Source organism: Pleurodeles waltl, chromosome 2_2 (assembly GCF_031143425.1).
Source record: "Pleurodeles waltl isolate 20211129_DDA chromosome 2_2, aPleWal1.hap1.20221129, whole genome shotgun sequence".
NCBI classification, from domain to species: domain Eukaryota; kingdom Metazoa; phylum Chordata; class Amphibia; order Caudata; family Salamandridae; genus Pleurodeles; species Pleurodeles waltl.
The window spans coordinates 986,096,229-986,120,968 of NC_090439.1; positions in this window are offsets into that span (position 1 = coordinate 986,096,229).

Genomic DNA, 24,740 nt, shown 5'->3' on the forward strand with positions numbered 1-24,740 from the left:
GCAGTAAAATTATTGAGGAGGAGAAAACTGTGCACGGCGGGGGTGCAAGTTATAGTTACCAACATGGACCATAAAGTGATGGATGGTTTCTAAACAATAATCACTCTCAGTATATGAATTATATCATAATTATCCCACTCAACAAGCACTTGTTCAGATACAATATATCTGAGATGGTATTAGCGGTGCCTAGAAATTTCAATCTTACTGGGGGGCCATGGCCAAGCAGAATGACAGCCTAGACGTGTTCCTGTGCAGCTCCCGCTAGATGCGATAAATCCTGCCAAATCATGGTGTCACCAACTTCAAGGGCCACTATGAGAGGACACTAGTCTGTGCCTCAACAGGCCAAAAGAGAGGCCTCCACACTGGGCTGCAGTGGCCCTGAAGAGGTACCCGACTGGGTGGGCCAGATCCTAAGACATAATGCACAACCGAGGTTGGTAGCCGGCCTTAGGAGGGGCTGGGAAACGGATCAAATAACCCCATATACATTGCCAGGTGGCCGCGATTGGGTCCACTGGGGCCTTTGAGTTGTGGCCCTTTCGTGAATTGGATTTGGACTTGTCGACAATGTGAAGCCCCCCCCAGCCCACTGACAGGGAGGAGAACCTTGGCCTGTGGGGAGAACACTGGGGAGCCCTGCCCCTCCTTCACAGCATTTGAGAACCTCAAGTCTACACCACAGGCTCTTGAGGAGACAGAGTTCAAAACTGTAGTGGGTCTGGCCTGCAATGGGGAGGGCAACAGGGCTCCACTCACTCGCACGGCAAGGCCTAGACCCAAACTTGCTGTAAAGGGGGACCCACCCCAGAATAGAGACACTTAACTCAAGCTGGGGGGTGGCTTGCACCTCACTGCCCCCTGAGGGAAATTAGAAGGATGGAGACCTTTGGTTTCTGGGGTGCCCGGGTAAATAAAAGATTGATGTTGGGAGCCATTCCATCTTGAGCTATATACTGTGATAAAGCATGGCTAAGGATAAGTGTCAAAAAGAAAAACTCCTGTCCAGCCTATAAAGTAACAATTCTCTTAAACAATTTTAAGATCAGGCGAGGCTAAGTGGTTCTCCATCAAATATCCATTTATTACATGTCTTCATGTCTTCATGCTCCTATACTATATCCACTAGGCTAAGGATATTAGGATACTATGGCTAAGGATAAGCACCAAAAGCAGTTCAAACCAACAAAATGAACAACTACACCCACCCAGTGGCGCGTGAAGGGGCGGTGGGAGCACGGGCCGACCGGGTGCCACCCGAGGACCCTGGTGCATCCATAATGACTGACATAATGGCCACAATCAGAGGCTCTAAAGAAGCCATGCTGGTTAAAATAGATACAGTGGCTCCGGACTTCTGAAATATGTTGGATAGGGTCACCAAGACAGAGGGACAGGCCACAGAACTCCGGTGAGAAGTAGAGACTCTGAAAAACCTGTGACTACACTCCAGACTCCCTTTGCCTGCATGGAAGCCCAGATTGAAGAGACTGGAGGGCACACTAGAGAGAAACAATCTTAGATTTATGGGCTTCCTGAAACAAGTGGAAGGACAATCTGCAAAGCTGTTCCTAGAGGACTGGATCATAACTACTTTGAAATCACGGAGGGCCTCTAAATTCTTCGTGATTGAACGCGCCAACCGTTCATTTCTCCCTGTGCCCCAACCGGGGGCATCGCTGAGCTATTATTGCAAGGTTATTCAACTTCAGAGACCGCAACGCACTCCTACAATATGTTCAAGCTCATGAAGCTCCCCAGTATGAAGGACTGGACATAATAGTCTTCCCAGTCTACACTCACAAGGTGTAGGGCCACCATAAAGACTGTATGAAAACCAAAAGGCACCTGTAGGAATAAGACCTTAAGTATAGCCTACTGTTCCTTGTTAAGCTCCAGGTGAATCACCATCGAAAGGCCTACATTTTCACGTCCCCAGAAGAGGAAAATGACTGGCTTGACACACTGGAAGGAGCGAAGTGAAAGGTTCCCCTGAACCGAAAAACAGAAAGCAGAACTGGCACCATCGGGCCACATGCTCATGTCTAAACTCCATGGGCTCGGAAGTGTGAAATGCTGTTGCTTATTATCGTACTGTCACCCAGGGGTGGGGGGCTGTCCAATTTGGGGTAATAGCTACCTGACAGAGTTTGCAGCTCATTCCACATAGCGGGCGGGAAGCAGCGGAGAGCTACATACTCGCTGGGGTGGTTTGAGTGCCTCCAGCCTCACTACTCCAACATGATGATAGGCTCTCAGTGAGATGCACTTGGGGAGGTTGAGGCCTTGGCCTCGATGAGGAGTATGGAGGGGTGCATTCTGAGTGGTGAGCCTGGGTTGTTTGGATACAGAGCCTTTGGGAGGGGAGAGGGGTTCTGGGATACACATTTGTTTTTGCAGCAGGGTTGTTACAGTTGCTCTACGAAATGCAGGGAAAGTTGCTGGAAGTACGACCGGAGTGAATGAGGAGAGTGTGGGGTGGAGGGGGATCAAGGGGGTGCAAGGTGTGTGATTCAAAATCTGGGATGGATCAGACCTGGAAATTCCTTACTTGGAATGTTCGGGGACTCGGACAGCATGTTAAGAGAAGATTGTACTCTTATTTGAGGAGGGCTAGCATCTCAGTGGCCTGTCTTCAGCAAATGCATACATGGTATATGCCAACTGTACAAGAGATGGAGAGGACAGGTATTTGTGAGAGGGTATTCCAGTTATGCGTGGGGGGTATTGATCTGGGTGGTGCCCATGGACCCTGTTCTCTGCCTTGGGGGTGACTGCAGACGCAGAAGGTAGATATGTTATTGTGTCAGGTATGTTGGACGCTAAAGCGCTTTGTCAGGTATCTTGGACACTAAAGCGCTTTGCCTGATAAATGGTTATGCCCCCAATATAGATGGTGCTAATTTTTATGGCATACTTAGGAGAGCTGCAGCTGAGAGTGTAGGATCAGAGGTGATAGGTGAAGGTGACCTAAATTGTCTTCTGGAGTGTCGGATGGACTGGTGCCCTGAGGCACTCAGGGAGGTGATGTGAGGATTTGACCTGGATGTATGGCAAGAGAGCAACCCACGTAGCCACATCTACTTGTCTTTTACTCCTGCAACTGGGACACACTGCGGCATTGATTACTGTCTGATGTACAATATCCTGGTTCAGGATGTTGCTCATATCTCCTATCTGGCCTGCTACCTTTTGGTCTGCTCCTCTATCGTTAACATATCAAACGACCAGAAGGGCTCCTAGTGTGCCCCTCCGGAGGATGAGGGCAGAGACCCTGACGGACCCAGTTTTTGCACACACTGGGGGTCATTATGACCCCGGTGGTCAGTGTTATAGTGGAGGCCACCATTATTATGACATTGGCTGTTTGGCCAAAGCCAAACCGGCAAGTCAACACACTGACTGCCACTGAGGTAATGACCGCCGGGCTGGAGACTTCACTAGGCCGCCCATGGCATTTTGACCCTGCCCACCGCCATGATTTCCGTGGCTTCTCTACCGCCACGGAAACCATGGCTGTAGGCACTATCAGTGCCAGGGAATTCCTTCCCTGGCACTGATAGGGATCTCCCCAGCCCCCCTCCCCAGAGTCCTCCGCCACCCTCCCGCTCCCTCTCCCGACCCACCCACCCACATATACACACATACATACACACCCATACACACACGCATACATACATTCACCCATGCATGCATACATTCATACACACTCACAGCAAAACTCACAAACATACATCTAGGCACGCACTCACACGACACAACATGCACGTACACACACACCCACTCATGCACTCATGCATTACACACACATGCACGCATTCAAACACAGTCACACTCACACCCCCACACACGCACACAACACCCCCCACGCTCCTCGGCTTGCAGGAGGGTCCTCCAGCAGGAGACGGGATGCTGGCAGCAGCGTCTGCCAGCAAAACACTGCCAGGTCGTATCATGGAACATGATACAGTAGGCAGTGTTTTGCTGGTGTCCGTATCATGGAACATGATATGGTAGGTGGTGTTTTGCTGGTGTGGCGCTGCTGCCGGCAGCAGCGCTACTTTCCTACCGTCCGCCGCCATGATCGTAGACGGAATTCCACCAGCCTTCTGGCGGAATTCTGCCTACAGTGATAATTAGGTGGATGGCAGGTAGCCACCGCGGCCGTGGGGGTAGGCGGTATTTGCCTGTCTCCGAAGTACTGGATTATAACTTGGAGGAAAATGGGGACATCTCAGCCTCAAGGGCCATGGAGTGGGATGCCATGAAGGTGGTTCTTCGGGGAATGCTTCAAAATGACATATGGGGTTAGGATGCAGCTCATGCATATGTTAGATGGGCAGAGAAAACAACTACCAACCCTGGAAGTGTGGCTACTGATTCACAGAATTTGGGGGAATGGAAAGAGGCTAGGAAAGACCTACTGGAGACTTGGGACAGGTTGGATAAGTTTGTGCACACCACTTACAGACAGCTCCTCTATGTGGAACGAGACAGGGCTGGTAGAGTGTTGGCTATGCTTCTCAGTAATGAAAACCAAAGGTTGTGTCCAAGGGGGGCTTCTGTTCTCATCAAGATAATTAATCTTGATTCCATTCTACTTAGGGTCAGCTTCCGGTCACCTCCCCTGTCCCCTACTTTGACATGTTTGAGCCCATAATACCCCAGTTCCTTGATGTTATCTTCATGTTTCTCCCAGAAGGGCTTTGCAAAAGGATAAGAGAAATCATGATTTTTGTATGGCATGTAGATGTTGCAGGATCCTCAGTTTTACTTTATTCGTTGTGCTTCCCACATAGTTTTTACCACAAGGGGATTCCAGTATATAAACTATGTGTTTTCTTTCCTACATAATGTGCTCTTTAATTTTTTCTTGCCTTACATTATACAACTTGGATGTGGTTTTGTTCATGCAATGTTCATATGCCCCAAACTTAGCACACTTCCAAAAGCCAAGCCTATTTATTCAGTTGGAACTTTGTGGTTTCACAGGGGGTAAATGTCTTTGTGTTAATAAATCTCCCAATTATGCAACTTTTCTATATGTTATACTTATATAATCAGTGAGTACTGCTCTAAAAATTTCATTAAGTTGCAGAATCATCCAGTTCCTTTGGAATACTTTTTTCAGTTCTCAATGCCTGCAATTATAATTCATAATCATTCAAATGTTGTTTTCTTCTTTGGTTCCTTTCTTTGAGGTACTAACTACTCTCTGCTTGTTTGAGCCTTAGCTCTTTCCACAGCATCATTGAGGACTTCAAGTGAATATCCTCTTGATAAGAATCTCATCTGCATTTTTTTGTAGATGTACCTCAAAATCTTTAACTTCAGAGCAAATCCATCCAGCCCTAAACATCTCTCTGAAGGGTACACTTCATTATATTATATATATATATTCACTGAAAACACCAAAGGTTACAGGGAAGTTATTTTTAGGAAATAGAATTTTAAAAAAAAACATAGTTCACTGAAAAAAACAAAGGTTACACGGTCATTATAGTTAGGCTCAGATTTTAAAAATACAAAACCATAGAAATTCACCTGTTAAGAGTTATCTCAAATAACTATAACTTGCGCTCTCGCCATGCACTGCTAATTACCCCACAAACTACGGAACTCATGGCATCTTTGATAACATCATTGATATCAATGTAATATTTGCAGTAATATTTTTGACGCAAAAACTGTGCATGGCAGAGGTGCGAGTTATAGTTACCTTGGGGTATGAGACATATCTTGCGGACTCTGCAAATTACCAGGGACCTTCTCAGAAGGATTGATGCAATGCATTGGGAGCCCAATCTCCTCCTTATGACCCTAGATGTCAAAGCAACATATATCAGCTATCGAAATCAGGATGGTATAAAAGCTTGCAAACACTTTCTTAGAGGCAAGCCACTCACCCTTTTTTTCACATACACAGATGCTTCTTAAGATGATGGCATTTTGCCTTACAAATAACATCTTTATATTCAACAAGACACAATACAGAAAGGTACGAGGGACTGCAATGGGCACCTGCTTCGCTCCCAGCTATGTGACTCTTCGTATGGGCTGGTGGGAGGTGCACACCTGATCTCAGGTAGGATATGGAAAGGGCTGTGCTTTGGTTTAGATTCATTGATGATCATTTTTTAATCTGGCAGGGCAGTGAGGAGAACGCTGAGAAATTAGTAGAGCGCCTCAACAGAAAATGGCTTAGTCTGGAATTTACTGTGAATTACAGCAAGGAAAGTATTGTGTTTCATGATGTAGAAATGGCAATAGTAGAAAATAAGATCATCTCGAGATTACTCCGCAAGTCAACAGCTAGCAATAGCTTGCTCCATGCCCTTAGTAGCCACCCCATTCAGCTTAAATGAAGCATTCCTTTTGGAGAGTTAATACGTGCCAAGAGGAACTGTAGTGATAATGATACGTTTGAAGCAGAAAAGGCCATTTTGATTGAACGCTTCATTCAGTGTGGTTACCCTAAAAGGATACTGGATAAGGCAGTCCAAAGAGTTGACACACGTACTAGAACTCAGTTTTTGACCTAACAAGGAAGAAATAAATTAACCCAAGGGGAAAGACAGTGAAACCAGGCTCATTACCATAGATAATGCCAAATCAGGGAGCACACTGGAGATTCTAACCAAACATTGGGATCTCCTACACTGTGACCCATTGATAGGTAACATCACAGAGGTTAAACCTAAAATCACCTACCACAGAAAGAGATTGCTTAGAGACATGTTGGTAAAAACTAATATCTGTATGGAGGTCAAAGGCAGAATGTATAAGGTACACCTCTGAGAGGTTTTTACATCAGTGGTAAATGGAAAGCATGTGAGCAGTCATCTAACTGTAATGAAATTGTGATTTCTGGTACAAACAAGGTTAAACCCATTACCAAATGCATCACATGTGATACATCTTTTGTGTTATACATTTTGGAAAGTCTGTGTGGTCTCAGGTATTTAGGCATTACGCAAAAGAATATTAGAACATGCCAGAGCTACTGCGAACAATGATGAACAATACCCAGTTGCCAGACATCTAGAAACATCACTTCAGTGATAGAAACCAATTTAGAGTCATTGGAATCAATATATCATAGCAGATCCTTGAGGTGGTGCTTGAATTACTATATTGAGTAAACAAGTAACAAGATATATAATTGAGCTCAACACAAAGTCCCACATGGGGTTTAATTCAGATGAGGAGTTACATGTCTATTTAGATTGTATTAGACATTTACAGTTGAAACATAACTCCCTGATCATTTGTGCTTGCTGTATATATTATCTTAATTTTCATTATGCTCCCTGAACAATGTATGTAACCTTTTTATGTTCTATTTTATAGGAAGGAGAGGAAGGGACTCTTGTCTGGTGCGCTGGGTTCGAGAGGATGCTCCGGCTGGGGCACCCTACCCTTTTCTTCGGAAGCACATGGAGCGGAGCACTTGGGTGATATTTACACATTTAATATTTTGTATTTTCCTTATGTTGACTAGAGTTATTGATATTACATCTTATTTGGTTTTATTGACAGCTTCCATCTCTTTGCTATAGGCCTGAGTGGTTACATCTCTCAGTGAAAGCAAAGTATTGCTTTGTAGAACTGAGCCAACTGTCTACTGGATCGGTGTGTAGGTATGTTCCCTCTTTCTGGCATGGTTACCCCCACTTTTTGTCTGTTGTCAGTATGTTTTAACTGTGTTGACTGGGATCCTGCTAACCAGGACCCCAGTGACTATGCTCTGTCCCTTTAAATTTGGTTGCTTGGACCACACACACACCCCACATTTGGCATACTGGTCCCTCTTTGTAAGTCCCTAGTATATGGTACCCAGGTACCCAAGGCATTGGGGCACTAGGGGTCCCCCATAGGCTGCAGCATGTTTTAATGTGCCCCTGGGGAGCCTATGCAAAGTGTATCTGCAGGCCTGCCATCGCAGCCTGTATGAAAGGGTGCATGTACCCTTTTCACTACAGGTCTCTGCACCAGGTCACTGTAAGTCAACCCTATTGTAGGCCCTTTTAGCCCAGAGGGCAGGGTGCAGGTACCTGTGTATGAGGGCACCCCTGCACAAGCAGAGGTGCCACTACGAACTTCAGGTCCGTTTTAATGGACTTTGTGAGTGTGGGGATGCAATTTTACGCGTGTACTAGTCATAGGCCACTACCTACTGTATGTCCAGCTACATAACTGTAACTCTGAACCTAAGCATGTTTGGTATTAAACATGTCAGAATCATACCCCAATACTGTTTCCAGTATGGAAGTTTGATTCCATGCACTCTGGGGGCTCCTTCGAGGATCCCCAGCATTGCTCCTACTTGCTTTCTGTGGTGTTACGGGCAGCCCAAGCTGCTGCCACCCCTCAGACAGGTTTCTGCCCTCCTGCTGCTTGATCAGCTCAAGCCCAGGAAGGCACAATAAAGGCAGGTGGTCGCTGTCTGTTGGGTGGGTGAATGAGGGTGATTATGTGTATGGAACTGAGGGGGGTGGAGGTGCTGGTGGATGCCGTGGTGGGTGGGTGACTGTCTGTTGGGGTGGTGACTGCAGCAATTGTGGATGTGCTGCATGTAGGAGTGTCAGTGGTTGTGATGTCTGCGGGTCTGGTGATTGGAGTGGATGTCTGAGGTGGTGCTGGGGTCTGCTATGGTGCCGTCTGTGGGTACAATAGGTGTAGTGGCTGGATCTGTGAATCTTGGTGTGGTGTCTGCAGGTGTGTCAGTTGTTGTGTCTGTGATACTGGGGTGGTGGGAGTGTCAGGGCAGGTGGTGACTGTTGATGTGTGTGCAGGTGTATGTTGCTTGTCTGCATGCCGGTGGTGTGTTTTGTGGTGCTTGTGTTTGTCTGAGCTACCCTTGGATGTTGACGTGGATGCATGTTTGTTTGTCTGTGTGCTTTGGCTGGGTTAGGAAAGAGGGGTTTGGGATTGGAAAGAGGAAGGTGGAGGGGAGACGGAAGACAAAGGGTGACTGGCTGCCATCAGTGTAGAGGCCAGAGCCTGAAATGATCTCTGTAGGCCAGCCAGTGCACCATGAATGCCCTCCAGGAACACTTTACTATGTTGGACTTGAATTGCCAGTCCCTGGATGGCATTCACGTTGGTCAACTGACGCAAGGAGATCGACCTCAGGAGGTCAATAGCCTCCTCACTAAAGGAAGAAGGGGTGACAGGGCAGGGGCAGAGGTGCCTGCGGCAAATGAGACACCAACACTCTTGGGTGAGTGGGCACGGCCACCTGGGTGGGGAGCTACAGGGAGAGCGGTGGTAGTAAGAGGGGTGATGGACATAAATGGTGCTGGGGTGGTCCCAGATGGGTCCACCATCACCAGAGAGTGTCCGCTGAAGAAGTATTCCGATGAAGAAGACGTGGGTCCTGTCTCCCCCATGGCACTCACCTCGCCCTTCAGGCCACTGGGTCCCTCGGTGTTGGTGGTCTCAGCACTCTGGGTCACGTGGCCCGCAGCTTCCCCACATGGCTGTGCTCCGTCTCATTCACCTGCTGATGCTAATGCACAGAGAGAGAGAGAGAGTGAATGAGGGTCTTTACACATACATACATTACAACATGCACAACAGTTACAAAACATCTCTTGCTAATAAATCCCCAGCTAGAAACCATTCAGTCTCCTTCATGTCACAACAAGATACTTCCAACTTTCCCTTATGACAACAGTCTCACCCACAACATAAGTCGACCATCTGACCACTACTTTACCATCCCATCAAATCTGCTGTAACTCAAAAGCATCATGCAAAAGATGGATTGGCTACATCAACATTTTATCCCCATACAGGTCATCACTGTCCATCATCAAATCAGTCTAGGAAATGCAGTTGACTGATAATACAATATCATGCCTACTCCTACTCCACATCTGCCCAGCCCTTCACCAAAACTCATGTTCCATGAAAGTAAACTCATCTCACTTCACATACGACATAGCATGTTGCTTTCCAATCACATGCCTAACTGATCATTCTGTACACAACTTACACAATGGCAAAAGCCTCAGATGAATACACTACTTGTGGCATAGCATGTCATTCAAACATCTATCTAAATACTAGGAAAGGGTTAATTAAGAGTTTCTGCAGCCACTAATCTGATACAATGTTACATAGACAGAAAATTCTATGTACTTCAATAGGGGCCTACCTAGCACACAGAATACATCCACAGACAACCACAGGGAGCATAGTTAAACCAACAAAACAATGGACACAAACAATGTACATGAAGGGCTCATACCATTCCACCATGCATGCTAAATAGAAACCTCTACATGACAACATATGAACACCTACATCACAACTGCCCAGATATGTTTCCCACTACCTAAATCCAGAACTAACACTTACACAACTCATTACTAATGTACCCTTTAATGACACATGCACCGAGAGTCAAACTAATTGAATGATAACATATCCCACAACACCGACAGGTGTATGTGAAATGAAACACCTGCTACACCATTAAGTCAGGCAGAAATGAGCAGTCATAACCAAAACTGTCCAAATAGCTTCAGATTAACAAAGGTAAATCTGGGAAAAAAGTGGCTACAAAATCAAAAGCACGAAGTATCAATTGAGAAATGATGTAGGCAGCAAATAGCATATGTTGCACTCATATACATATGGCATTGGCCTATACAGCATGGATACTAAACACAGGCTATGGGTTCAGCAGTCTAGCCACTTACCTTCTCTATACCAAATGCATTAGGATAAAAGGCATTTGTACACATGTCAATGTAATACCATGACATGTCAATGTCATATTGTCACCATTAGTTCCCGATTGTAGGATGTCCACCATTATCAAACTTCACATTTCCCAGTGTATGAATCTGAAATGACAGTGTGGACACCTCCCCAGACCTCATAGTGAGTGTAGTATTTCTCCAACCCACAAGCCTGATTTGGATGATAGCCTCACATGAAGTGTCCAACTATTCAGGGTGCAGGATTACTTGGCCCTGTTACTCATCTGTCAGACCCAATGTTGCACATAAAGCAGATCCAGTGGAATAGGAGTGGTCGGAGACCAAAGAGCTATACAACTCACCATTTGGGTAAATGGACTTGGGAACACTAGGTGGGAAGGATGACAGAGCAAGTTAAAAATATGTATGGCTGAGCAGTGTCACACAAATGACTCAGTGATGTGCATCTCCACATGCAGTCATACTATTTGGTAGACAGAGCTGTTTAACATGTTCCCATGTGCATACATACAATGGCCACATCAGTGTTAGTATGTTAGCAACTGTAGTACCATGTCTTCCTAGTAGTCACCATACCTGTAGCATGTACCACATCATCACAGCTCAATATTTAGACATCATACACTAAACTATCGGAGGCAAGTACATGGGTTCTGGCAGTACTTACCCCCTTGTGGCTGCAGTGCTGCCCTCAATGCACATCCACCTCAGGGAAGGCCACTGCCAAAATGCGGGCATTAGAGGGGTCAAGGTCCGACGGGCACCCCTCCCTTTTTTGGAGGACATCCCCAGCTGGGCCTTTGCTGTCTTCTGGGCCCAGAATCTCAGGTCCTACCCACCGCTTCCTACAGTGGGTGCTCCGCCAGGTGTGGACCCACACGGTCCGCACTTGCTTAGCAATGGCACGCCAAATTCCTTTCTTCTGATGGGCTTTGACCTGCAAGGATGATACAAACATAAAGAAAAAGTCATGTCCACATGCACCATACCAATAGTAGTGGACAGTACACATCAGTGACAGCAAGTTGGCAAAGATTCCCATCCTCTCATCTCACATTGATTTACAGATTATCATCTGCATGCAGCAACACCTTTACTATTAAAAAATTCAGATACATCATCATTCACCTCACCTATCACACATTGGTACTGAATTGGACTCACTTGTTCCTCTGGTGCAGCATATAGCTGTTCAAACAGGGGTAGGACCTCCTCCACAAGTTATCTCCAGCTACTCAGGGGTGAAGGCTGTGGCCTTATCACCTGCAGGACATGGCATGATAGCACCCAGAGGCGGTACACAGCAGCTCAGGTGGGGGAGGTCTTGCTGGCAGCAGTGTCAGGAGTCAAGTGAGCAATACTGCAGAAGATGGTGGTCACGTCTGCCACGTACAGGTCCGTCACTGCCAGCGGACATCGCCATTGGCCCAAGTCAGCCAAAGGCAGCAATGTCTTCCAATGACAATTCTCCAATGGGTTGTGACTGCCTACTGCCATGACAACTTCCGCCGGCGGACTTAGGTCATGTGTCCAGTACAGTAGATTAGGCGGCTGCCATTTTAAGCACATTACATGTATGGGAGAGTTTTATCATCTGCATCATTCACTATACCCCATATCATGCAGTAAAATTGTAAGTACTGCCTTCATGTTTAGTTGTCAATATGTGTATCTGTGCAGTAAATGCTGTCTTACAGAAGGACATGTGGTGTTAACAATGTACACCTACTCGGATGTTCCCATGGTCTATAGAAACGTAGATAATGTTCAACAATATGTGTAAGACATGTCAGTTGGAGTGACAACCATGTACAGTAACTGATTAATCTGAATATGTAGTTCAATAGTTAAGTGGGGGAATTTGCCCCAAAAAGGGTGTCATCGGGTTTATGCCTATTTGCTGTAATGTAGGTATCTGAGTTTGTAACCGACCCCGACAGAAGATATGTATTAGTTGTGTATCTGAGTTTACAAGATGACTGCATGCTGCATGCCACATACTATTTTGAAATTTCTTCACATAGTTTTCCTGCCATGAGGAAAGGACAACCACCAGTGTACCATCCACTAGTACACCTGCACACCATGGAGGAGAGACATTATAATCAGACCTATTGACTGAATCGTCATACTATCATGGATCCTTGTGATCAATTGGAGCCAGATCTCATGCCTGCAATTCGCAGTCCCTATAGCATACCTCTCATCGTTCAAGTCTTGTTAGTGCTAAACTTCCTGGCCACTGGGTCCTTTCAGATTACATTGGCCCTAACTGCAGGACTGTCTCAGCCCATGTTCAGTCTGGTTTTACGGGATGTACTGTGTGCATTGTTGAAACACCTGGACAGCTACATCAGCTATGGGACACATTCCACATGTGGTTGGAGCCATAGATGACACCCATGTAGCTTAGGTTCCCCCTCAGTGCCAATGAGCAGGTATATAGGAACAGGAAAAACTACCACTCAATCAACGTTCTGGTGGTATGTCCAGTACATTTCAGAAGTCAGTCCCAAGTTTCCTGGATTAGTCCACTATTCCTTCATCATGCTGAACAGCAATGTCCCACTGCTGATGACACAACTCCACACAGAGAGGTCCTGGCTGGTTGGTAAGTTACAACTGAAATGTGTGTTTGCAATGTATGTCTCCTGCCATCACAATGTAACATGCCCCACATATATGTGTGCATTGTTCTACCAATTGGTTCACAGGTGACTCGGGCTATCCAAACCGACCTTGGTTGTTGACACCAGTGAGGTACCTAACTACGCCAGGGGTAGTCTGCTACAATGAGGCCCACGGGAGGACAAGACATGTCATTGAGCGGAATTTTGGGCTCCTGAAGGCAAGATTTAGGTGCTTGGACAGATCAGCAGGAGCCCTCCTCTACTCACCCACCAAGGTATGTCAAATAATAGTTGCCTGCTGCATGCTCAACAATCTTGCCCTGAGACGACACATACCATTTATACCAGATGAAGGGGAGCCAGCAGAACCTGTGGGTGGTAATGCATATTTGTCAAGTGATAAAGAGCCAGAGGAAGATGAAGCAGGAGACTCTAGGGCAGATCTCATCAATCAGTACTTCAACCGAGTACAACGTATGTGAAGTAGATGTAATGTTGTGGTTAACCTGAAGTAGATGGGTAGCATGTCACCTCCTTCCTTGCATCATCTGTGGGGTTGTAGATAGCTCCACTGTCTATGGGTGAGTTGTGCTTGCAAACTCTAAATTGTATTGTGTACAGAACAGAGTGGTCGTTACTATCATGTATTGTTGTAGCAGACGCAAAGTTACACTTCTGGACATGACTTCCCTGAACTGAGTCCCATCCCTCTTGTCTTACAAACACAGATTTCCTTAGATCCTGCTTGGCTGATCAACCTTGGCAAATGACAGACAGTGTCAGAAGCAGATGGGAATTGCAGACAGACATGAGAAGTGGACATGGATGATACCAGGTACTATGAGTCTTGATTATGTGGCGTGCAATTGACATTGTTAGACTGTCAGGACACCGGGGTGGAAAAGTGTTTTCCCATCAAGGTCACCTGTAGGGTACATGAGGTTGTCTAATACTGTCATTTGTGTCTGAATATGTTTCTGCCTCGTATGTAATGTGGGACCATAGCCACTCCCTGCACAATGGTAACAGTTTTATGTATTCTATCTTGAATCTAGCTGTCAGCGTGTTCCTACTTTGTTGAACGATGTGCAAGTCACTGTGGACTGACATAGGTTGAGTGACAAGCCTACAGGTATGTAGCCAATGTAAGTGAGCATTTCCAGGTATGGGTAGATCAGTACTGAACTCTGTCAGTATCATGGAACATGTATATTTGGAAGCTATGGTATGGGTATGTGATAAAGCTTTGCCAGGTAATACAAAGTACCAATCTGTGTGCCTCCTGCCTTGTTGGTAGAGTGACATGACCCTAGTATAGTTTAGCATTCTGTTACAGCTTAGCAGACATCCTGATGCTGCTCTCAGTCATGCTCTTTGTGCTATTAGCATATCTTTCACCGATTGTGTGTAGCTGTATTTTACAACTTATTTGGTATCTGTCCAGTTACAATCCTATTGTAATGAGTCTCTGCTGATGGAGTTCACGTATGGGGTCCATAACAAAGGCTGTACAATACAGAGGGACATAACCAGACTAATTGGTTTGCATAACCTTTTTACATGGTTGATAAATGAGACATTCACAGGACCTGTGTTTAAGTGTGATTTATTGTGGAAAAACATAACACATATGTGACTATGAACATCAAACTCACACACAAAAATGGTGATAGGTCTAGTCAGGGTGGATGACATCATCAGGGTAGCTGCTACACCATTTGTGAACACAGATCCAGTGTCCTTGCACCATAGGAAAATGGAGATTGATTACAGAATAGTCATTAGGGTGTATCTGTGGCACACAAGGGGAACAGTTCAGGAGAGGTTTACTTCCTGGCAGTGGGTTTGATCTTGGCTTGTGCTCCTGCTGGATGTCTGGGTTGATGTCCAAGTTTGCAGGGGGGTCAGCTACAGAGGGTTGGGGGTCTGAGGTATGTCCTTCCCCTGGCAGGGCCTCCATTCCACTAGCAGCCGCAGCCGCAGATGTAGAAGTGCCTGATGTATCATTGCTAGTGGAAGGGGCCAGATGTTGGGTACAAGACCTACTCAGTGTGGTATTCAAGTCTCTCAGCACCCCTGCAATGGAAGCCAAGTGGGCATTTTGTGCCTGCCACTGCTGCATAACTTCCAGGTGGTTGTCTCTCTGCAGCTTTTGGATGTCCCCCAACATGGTGATAACTTGGCCCATCATGCCTTGGGAACTTTGGTAGGTTCCCAAGACTTGGGAGATGGTTTCCTGGTCAGTAGTGTCCCTTTGAGACCCCATCCGCTGGCCCACAGCATCCTTCCCACCGACCCTGCCCCCACATGCCTGTGCTCCTGGCAGTGTACCCATCCCCAGGGGTGGCTGGACTATCATTGTCAGTGGTGGCAAGGTGAGACACAGGTACCTGTACTGTGGGACACAGGTTAGGGGGCGAATGGTTGCCTATGATGTTGATGCACGGGGCTGGGAAGAGTTGATGTGGGCAGGGTGAAGTTGACAGTTGTTAACTGACCAGGTGTCTCAGATGGCCCAGGTTCTTTGTTAGTGTCCAGACATCCTGGAGTGTTGTCCTCACTGGGGCCTTCATCCAGAGGGGTGGTGGCAGTCTCTGGTATCCTCTCCATGGTGACAATGGCAAGGTTACCTGTGGAGGGAGTGGAACACAGAGTTCAGCTTACAATTAGGGTATTGTAGCAGTGATGTGAGTTGCAGTCAGTGCCTTGACATGATCCCCATCAATAACATCAATAACATTGGCAGCTGATGCACTATGCAACTTAGAACAACATGAAACTCTGTAACTTCTATTCCATACACCATGTTTTATGCTGGTAAACCGTGTTGGTAGTGATAGTACAGCTGATGCCATCTGATATTGTCAGATAATTGACGTGGCTATTCACCTCTGTTATCTAGTAAACTGTCTGGCATGATAGCTGGCACAAATAAGAGCGGTTGAATGCACATTGGTGTCCTTGTTGGAGCACAGTATATGTGTTTACAATAGACATTGACCTATATCCGGATGTACTGCATGTGCATCCACTCAGCCATCTGACTTTCTATACCAGGTTAGTATGTTTCTAGCTTGGGATCTTTGATCTGTGGCCCTTATATAAGGGCACTCAGCTATAGCTGTGTTTTGCTTGGGATGTTAGTGTGAGAGAGCCATTGCATTGCTGTCATTGCCATATACTGTTCCACACTAGTACAATCGAGATGGATTGTAGTGCTATGATTAGCCATGGGTGTCGTTCCACCTCTTCCTGATGTCCTCCCTTGTGCATGGATAACTGCCTACAGAATTAACCCTGTTGACTATCCTTTGCCACAACTCAATGTTCCTGGCAACAGATGTTTGTTGTACCTGTGGTCTGAACAGGTGTGGATCTACCCTGACAATTTCATCCACCATGATCCTCAACTCCTCATCAGTGAAACATGGGTGTTCTTGTGGGGAAATGGTGGTTATGTAGACGGTGTGGTTGTGTTGAAAGTGAAAGGGTGCAGAGTTAGGTAAATGGTAAGGAGTAGGTGCTGTGATGTGAGTGGGTGACAGGTGTTTTGGATTGTGTGTGGTACTAATGTTTGTTTTGTATGTTGTGCAGATGTCTGATGTGTGCATAGTGAATTGTAAATGGGTGCCTATTCCTGCTAATTTTAGGTCTCTGGGATGTTGGGTGTCTGTGGCTGTGTGTGGTGTTTTGATAGCAAAGGATTGTGGGTTGTGTAGGGGTGTGGTATCTAGTGCAGTGAGTAGGTATGTCGGGTGTGTGGGGTATTCAAACTATCCAATGTGGTGTGATATTCTGACAGAAGTGAGTTGAGACCGCCACGATTCGCACCGCCGGTGGTTTTCAGCCATGGAAGAACTGCTGTCATGATTTGTGGATCGGATTTGTGGGAGGATTTTTGTCAGGCTGGTCGTGCTGGTGGTAGGACAGCCTCTTTTCTGTCCTCCACTGTGCTGGTGGTTTCGGGAATTTGGCTGTTTTTTGGCGGACTTCACAATGTGACTCTTAATACGGCGGTCGGATTGCACCAACATTGCAGTCTTTTGGCAGCCGCTACCACAGCAGTCTTGCCAATAGACCGCCAAAGTCATAATGAGGCCCTTAGTAATCCTCAGATGGCAGGGGTTGTATTGACTAATGGCATTATCACCATATTAGTCTGTCAAAAGGAGTCACTGCTATTCAGTAAATTATTTATTTGACATATTCAGAATAATACCGAAACTACTGAGCAATATGGCTAATACAAGCCATGAGCATATGCATATTACTAAGAAATATGAGGGCTCCACTGGGTTGAGTATTGAAATATATTTGCAAATAATTGTACCTATGCTTTCATTTATTTAAGATCAAAGTGATTATTGAGCTAAGTGAAAAGAAAAAACATAATACATTGTAAAATACACACAATTTTTGCTGGTTAATGCACACTCAAAGATGGTGGTTCGGTGTTGTATTATGATTAACTGCTGCATTTCTTAGTTCTTTTAGATGTTTATGTTCACCAAAATGTATAGGTGGAATAGTAAACACAGCCATGCCGTGCATGAAAAAGGCTGTTATCCCGAAACGCGTCACAGGGGCTGGATTTAGTTGAATAAAGCACCTTGAATTACACCGATTGCACGTGTATTCTCTGTTTGGAGACATTCTGGATATAAATATATATAATTAAAATTAATAAATAAGCATTATATTACCTTTAAATATGTGGCTTTAAGGTCGATATTGATCAAGAAATCATTATTTTTACCTGTTTCTGGTCGATGTTCTTGGCAATATCTTTGACACAATATTTGTGTAATTTTCGTCAGTATATGACCAAAATGATTTTACCAGCAATATCTTGGATATGATCTGTGTGTCACTTGATATTAATGTTCAAGATCTTTTCAGTGAACCTTCTGAACATATTGCTTGTGTTGGGGAACGTTGTGCTAATTCTGCCCTGTTGTACATGTATACTTGCTATTCTTAACTCCATATCTGTGTACCTTGAAGATATAAATTGTCAGGATACATTTATAAGGTATTTAACATGGTAAACATACTTACCTATGAACTTAGTTTGTCAACAGTTTGGTCACTGAGATTTTGCTGCAGCGTTTTTGTAGCATGATATTTTAAACTCAGAATTCCGGTGCCATACCATACAATGCAAATGATAGAGTGATTCATCACAAAACATGTGTCTGGCTTTGCACCTGAAACAAGCACATTTTTTTAAAGGACTGGAAAGCTTTGCAAAATTTTAAAATGTAGCCATCTTCCAACTTCACGTTGTATGCTGGGGATTCTGAGCTCATGATAAGTGTTACAAGCAAAACCACATGCCCCAAAATAGACATGCTTTATGCTGAAAGGTCAGAAAGGGTTTATAGTTTCACTTTACTTAGAACCACTTGGAGCTTTGTAAAATGCAAAATAAAATTTACTTTGATAGGCAAACATTAACACACCTCTGAAAACAAAAGGTCATTCTAAAATACCTAACTTCCAAGAACAATAAAAGCTGGAGTCCACCCTCCCCAAAGAGGTTGGTGGACATGTTTTATGTTAAGTGCCTGCTTCACCTCTGTGAAGTGCCATGCCTTGAACAGTTGCATTGCACGTTGCAGGTGCTGCCTTGCGAGGTTCGTCAGTGAGTGGAGATATTGATCATCAGATAAAGAGAGTTACAACGTGCAATACAAGGTGATATGGAATTTATAACAGTAACAAGAGCCACGAAAACTGGAGACAGGAGGGAATGAGGGTAGAGATGTTGCATACAGAAAAGACCAAACATTGAAAGTAGTTGGTATTATGAAAGAGGTTCGCTTCGAAGGCCAGTACATCCACTGGTTCCCTTACTTCAGACCAGACCACGAGCAGAACAAATACCGTTCCAGGCTAAAAGGAGCAGTAAAACATGAAGATTCCATCCATGTTTCACCATACAACCAAGTTAAAAGAGAATTGCCTGCATAAACTAAAAAGAATTCCAAGAGCACACCTAGAAATCTAAAACTATTACAGATTCCCAGCTGTAATTAAATGCACATCAGTTTCAGCACACAGAAATGTACACGAGTATACAGCTGAATGTGAAAATTGCATGCTGAAGTATTTGAAGTATGCAAGTTTTTTTTAGACCTGAGAAAGCATCTTTCCCTATAGAAGAACCGCTCTCTGTACATCGCTATTATTTGAGGTGTTCCATCTGTACTGCCATCCTGGTGAAAGGTGTACCCTTGGCTGCCCTTGACAGTAGTAAATGTACAAATGTTTACATGGCGAAAACTAACTGTAAAATATGTCTGCATATCCTCAAACATGTAATTTAGTTTTGCAGGTGGCTAACTCTGGAATTCTTCACAAACCATCTTACTGAGTGGATTTAGTAACACATACAACTGTGTGAATTAACTAAATTATAAGAAAAAAATCCTGTGAATCAGGAATGGGAGTGTGCCTTCATAAATGTTGCTATTTGCACACTGTGGTGTACAAAACCTATTAAGAATCCAGTCCTAACAGCAGAATTACTAAGGCCTCAATTCAAAAACAGAATGCTTAGAAAGTCATATATTCACTTGTGCAGATTTACTTTTTTAAGAACTTCAAGAGTTGTTCTGAAAATCTGCAACTGATAAAGGTTTTAGGCCTATCCAAAGCTTAGTCTTAGGCCCAGAATATGTGGGTCAGTGTTTTCCAACCCCTGCGCAAACCTCTGTTTTTGATTTATGAGTTGGGGTTATTTACTGGATATAGTAATTACAGGTTATGTTAAATATCTCACTCTTGGTTACATTCCGGCAGGTCAAACCACTAGTGTACGATCTATACCATCCCAGGCAGATTTTGGTGTGGTAAGCACTAAAAATCGCCATGTGATTCCCCACAAACTCTCAGTCAATGCTGTTTATCGCACCTGATAAGCAATGTTACCCCTGGTATCAATATATATCTGCTGATTCAAAAAAACACCTGGATTCTGCCAAACTCTGCATCTGGGTCTACGTCGTTTACGGATATGGAAATTGTTAGAAATGGGGTCTTTGGTTGGCAGTCAGCTTATCCCCTGTCCAAGCAAGGACCCCCACCCTAGTCAGGGTAAAAGAGAATCACCCTCAGCTAACCCCTGCTTACCCCGTTGGTAGCTTGGCACGAGCAGTAGGCTTAACTTCAGAGTGCTAGGTGTAAAGTATTTGTACCAACACACACAGTGGGGGTCATTATGACCCTGGCGGAAGGCGGAGAACCGGCGGTATGACCGCCAACAGGCTGGCGGTCTTACTTTGTGGAATTATGACCATGGCGGTTATCGCCATGGTCATCTGCCAGTTGTCCGTTCCGCCCGCCAGGGCGGAGACGACCGCTGGGCTGGAGACCTGGGTCTCCAGCCCGGCGGCTGTCACTAGACCGCCGGCGGTATTTGGACCCGGCTTACCGCTGTGGATTTCCAGCGGTTTGAACCGCCATGAAATCCATGGCGGTCAGCACTATCAGTGCCAGGGAATTCCTTCCTTGGCACTGATAGGGGTCTTACCCACCCCGACTCCCTCCCCTACCCCCCACCACCCCTGCCACCCCCCAAAGGTGGCAGGGACCCCCTCCCCACCCGACCCCCCAACATCACAACACCCATACCCACACGACACGCACGCAGGCACCACCTACACGCACACACGCCGACATACATGCCTACATCCACACACACAGTCAGACACGCACACCCACATACAAACCTACACGCACACATCCATACAGACATACCCACAGACATACACGCACTCATTCCCATACACACAACATCCCCGTAAGCATACACACACTCACACACCCCCTCTACATACACACGCCCACCCCCATGCACCCACACAACACCCCCCCCACCCCCCTCCCCTCACGGACGATCGACTTACCTGGTCCGACGATCCTACGGGAGGGGACGGGAACAATGGGGGCAGCTCCGTCGACACCACACCACCAACAGAACACCGCCACGGCGAATCACAGGACGTGATTCGCTGGGCGGTGTTCTGTGGGCGTGGCGGTGGAGCAACCTCCACTTTCCCGCCTCCCGCCAGTATGGCTGTTGGCAGCTCTCCGTCCGTAAAAGGACGGAGAGCTGACAACGGTCATAATAGGACGAGCGGCAAACCGCCACCACTGGCGGTCTTCCGCACGGCGGTCCCTCGGCGGTCTTCAAAAAAGTCAGCCGAGGTCAAAATGACCCCCGGTAACTTAATGGAAACACTACAAAATCACACAACACAGGTTTAGAAAAATAGGAAATATGTATCTAAACAAAACAAGACCAAAACAAAAAACATCCACAATACACAAGTCAAGTTATCACTAAAAATGCAAAAAGAGTCTTCATTTAGTTTTAAACACACACTAACACTGTTAGCATGACAATGTACCTTGGGCGCGTCAAAAATATCCCCGCACGGGCAAGTGTACATCAAAAATTGCTAGCGTTGTGTCTATTTCACTCATGAGGGAGACCTTACGTCGTTTCTCCTTTCATTGGGTTGGGGCGTTTCGTTTCTTCTCTCTGCAGGAGAGCGATGCGTCGAGCCAGTCAGCACTCTCAGGTCTGGGAAGGCCTTGCGTCATTTTTCCATGCCCAGCGGTGTTTGCGTCGGAAATCCAGCCGCACGATAATCCAAAAACCAAGAAGCGCAAGTTACGATCTCACCAGCCTCTGTCAGCAATGCTGCCTATCGTTTCCCCAGCTCCATGTGTCGATCTTCCAGTTGCGTTGCAGGCGAGCGTCGATTTTCAGCTGCGATGACGGTGGCGCGTCGATTTTTCAGCCGCAGATCGGAGTCACATCGATCTTTTCCCCGCACGGCGTTCTGTGCGTGGATTCCTTCCTCTTAGGCTGCCAGCTTCTCCTTTCAGGGTCCTAGGAACTGGATGGGCACCACTTGGCAGAGTAGGAGTCTCTCCAGAGACTCCAAGTGCTGGTAGAGAAAAGTCTTTTTTGTCCTTAAGACTTCAAACAACAGGAGGCAAGCTCTAAATCAAGCCCTTGGAGATCTTCACAAGATGGAAGGCACAAAGTCCAGTCTTTGCCCTCTTACTTTGGCAGAAGCAGCAACTGCAGGATAGCTCCTGAAAGCACAGTCACAGGCAGGGCAGCTCTTCTTCCTCAGCTCATCAGCTCTTCTCCAGGCAGAGGTTCCTCTTGGTTTCCAGAAGTGTTCTAAAGTCTTTGGTTTTGGGTGCCCTTCTTATACCCAATTTCTCCTTTGAAGTAGGCCTACTTCAAAGCAAAGCCTCTCTTGAATGTGAAATCCTGCCTTTCCCAGGCCAGGTCCCAGACACTCACCAGGGGGTTTGAGACTGCATTGTGTGAGGGCAGGCAAAGCCCTTTCAGGTGTGAATGGCCACCCTTCCCCTCCCTCCTAGCACAGATGGCTCATTGGGAAATACAGACTACACCCCAGCTCCCTTTGTGTCACTGTCTAGTGTGAGGTGCAACCAGCCCAACTGTCAAACTGACCCAGACAGGGAATCCACAAATAGGCAAAGTCACAGAAATGGTATAAGCAAGAAAACGCTCACTTTCTAAAAGTGGCATTTTCAAACACACAATCTTAAAATCAACTTTACTGAAAGATGTATTTTAAATTGTGAGCTCAGAGACCCCAGACTCCACATGTCCATCCGCTCCCAAAGGGAATTTACACTTTAATCATATTTAAAGATAGCCCCCATGTTAACCTATGATAGGGACAGGCCTTGCAACAGTGAAAAACAGATTTAGCAGTATTTCACTGTCAGGGCATATAAAACACATTACTATATGTCCAACGTTAACCATACACTGCAACCTGCCCTTGGGGCTACCTAGGGCCTACCTTAGGGGTCCCTTACATGTAGGAAAAGAGAAGGTTTAGGCCTGGCAAGTGCGTACACTTTCCAAGTCGAATTTACAGTTAAAACTGCACAGACTGCAGTGGCAGGTCTGAGACATGATTACAGAGCTACTTATGTGGGTGGCACAACCAGTACTGCAGGCCCAATAGTAGCATTTGGTTTAAAGGCCCTGGGCACCTCTAGTGCACCTTACTAGGGACTTACTAGTAAATCAAATATGCCAATCATGGATAAACCAATTACATATACATTTTGTACAGGAGCACTTGCACTTTAGCACTAGTTAGCAGTGCTAAAGTGCCCAGAGTAACAAAAACAGTAAAAACAGAGTCCAGCACACATCAACAATCTGGGGAACAGAGGCAAAAAGTTAAGGGAGACCATGCCAAAGATGAAAGGTCTAACAGAAATGTAATAACTCTAAAAATTCTGAATTTGCACTTTAGAAACTTTCCTTTGTGTTTCTTGCTTTGGAATTCACTTTCAAGGGGAGAAAAGCAAAAAGAGTGTTGCAGGAAATGTTTTTCCTAAAATAGAAACACTTCCTCCTTCACCTTCACCAACTTTGGGAGGATCCCACTTCCCTTCAAGCAAGGAAATGCATTTACTCCTTCCGTTCACTACAAAAGGTTTTCGAATGGTGTTGGAGTGCAAACATTATTAATAAAAATGGTGTCATTAAAATATAATGTGAAATAACATGTATGAAAAGACTTAACTGCAATTGTGTATTAATAAATAAAAACTTGTAGCTGGTATGGTGGAAACCATAAACAATGTGTATAAATATGAAAAATAATGACTAATGAAAATGTATTTGTTAAATATTAGTTAAATGTACTTAAATGAATTAATAAGAATACTAATGTAAATTAATTAAATGATTATTTGGTTTAAATGCTTTATTAAATATGGGCCTACATGAAAAAGTCTAAAGCTAATTCTACGCTTTAAATGTTTGTGCAATGTTTTCTATCTCAGTATTTTCTAGAAGCTCAATGTTCATTGTTCACATATTGTTAACCTCACATAATATTTCAAATATTTAGTGAAATAGATTTTCAATATCCTATGTAACTCACACACTGTGGAAAAGGTATGTTCTTATGTTGTAACTTGTGTCTGTCTTCCCGGGATCAGATAATGTGTACCAAGGAACAATAGTCTTCAGTGCTCAAGTATAACCTGCAACAATTGTATTCTACTGCAGAAACTGATGACTGCAGTGAGAGAAGATGAGCCAACTGTGAATGGAGAAAATGTATAAAAGATACTTCTGAGGACGTGGAATCATTTTAATTGGTCTGACCCACCACCCCATAGTCTAACTAATAGAAATGTAGCTAGTTGCTTTCTAGTGTTTGTGAGAAAACAGGGCTGATTGCAGAGGCCCCCTAACTTTTTGCCCCCATTTTCCACTTTATGCTGGTGTTTTCCTGACTCTGATGGTGCCCTGGGTACTGCTAACCAGTCCCAGGGCCTGTGCTCTGTGTAA